The sequence below is a fragment of the Arachis duranensis genome, chromosome 5, assembly GCF_000817695.3.
Source record: "Arachis duranensis cultivar V14167 chromosome 5, aradu.V14167.gnm2.J7QH, whole genome shotgun sequence".
Taxonomy (NCBI): Eukaryota; Viridiplantae; Streptophyta; class Magnoliopsida; order Fabales; family Fabaceae; genus Arachis; species Arachis duranensis.
In genome coordinates, this window is record NC_029776.3 from 78,966,815 (window position 1) to 78,968,362 (window position 1,548).

The following is a 1,548-nucleotide window of genomic DNA, read 5'->3' on the forward strand; positions in this document are numbered from 1 at the left end:
TACTGAACGCCTTAGCTCAATAACGGGTGAAAGGCTAAGTATCAATTTTAAAATAACCAATGTTTTTATTGAAAAGGGAAATATTAGTATTCCCACCGATTTCATCATCTCAAAAGAAATAAAAAATGATGTAGTTTTGGGGACACCTTTCATAAATCTATTGTTTCCATACTTGGCAGACTTTCCTGGACTTACCTCTTTTGTAGGAGGACAAATAACTTTCTTTGAGTTCCTAGACTCACCTAAACAAAGATCTCTAAACCTAATCGAAACCAAAACCAAACAGATTTGTTTTCTAAAACAAGAAATCTCTTTCAAAACTCTTGAATCGCAGCTTGCGCAACCAAAAGTTCAAGAAAAAATAAAAAATCTTTTAAACCAAATTGAAACTTCTATTTGTTCTGATTTGCCTCATGCCTTCTGGGATAGGAAACAACACATAGTTGATCTTCCATATGAAAAGGATTTCAAAGAATCGAAAATCCCTACAAAAGCCCGTCCCATTCAAATGAATGAGCAGCTTTTTCAGCATTGTCAACAAGAAATTAAAGATCTCTTGGTTGGCCTAGGAAGGGCTAGGTGAATACCTCTGCCTCTTACCGAGGCTAATGTTGCCTTTTTAGGCATCTTTTCCTTGATTATCTCCCTGCAAATATTCACGTGTGAGAAAGTCAGGGAGAGAGTTTGAGTTACCCTTGATATGCTCAATGTCAAAATCAAAGACACTTAAAATTGCTTGCCATCTGGCAAAAATTTGTTTTGATGCAAGATTTTTTACATCATTTTGTAAAACATCTTTGGCTGATTTGCAATCAACACGGACTAAAAATTTTTGATTGAGTAAGTCGGATTGAAATTTTGTAATGCATAAAACAATGGCTAAAATTTCTTTTTTGATTGTGGAATATTTTTGTTGAGTAGAATTCCAGTGTTTGGATGTAAATGCAATGATACATTCTTTATCATGCAGTTTTTGTTTTAAAATACCACCGTATCCTAAATCTGATGCATCAGTTTCTACTATTTTGAATGCATGAGGAATGGGTAGGTAAAGACATGGAAGATTGCGGACTTTGGTTTTAAGAAATCCGATAATATCAGAATGCTTGTCTATCCATGGTGGGGGATTTTTCTTAAGCCTATCATGAAGGGGCTTAAGGAGATTGTTCAGATTCGGGATGAAATCTGAAACATAATTGAGACATCCTAGGAACCTCTGGAGCTGAGGTTTATCGAGGATATAATCTGGGAACTTTTCTGCAAACAAAATTGATCTTTCAATAGGAGTTATTGTTCCTTGGAAAATTATGTGACCAAGAAATCGGATTTTTGTTTGAAAAAGAACAATTTTTGGTTTAGAAACAGCAAGTCCATTTTTTTGGATGATGTACATAAAAGTTTTAACATGTTTGAAATGTTCATCCAGAGTCTGGGAAAAAATTAAGACATCATCAATATAAACGATTGCAAAGTTTGAGTATGGGTTGAAAATATCATTCATGATTTTCTGAAATTCGGAAGGGGCATTTTTCAGACCAAAAGGCATTA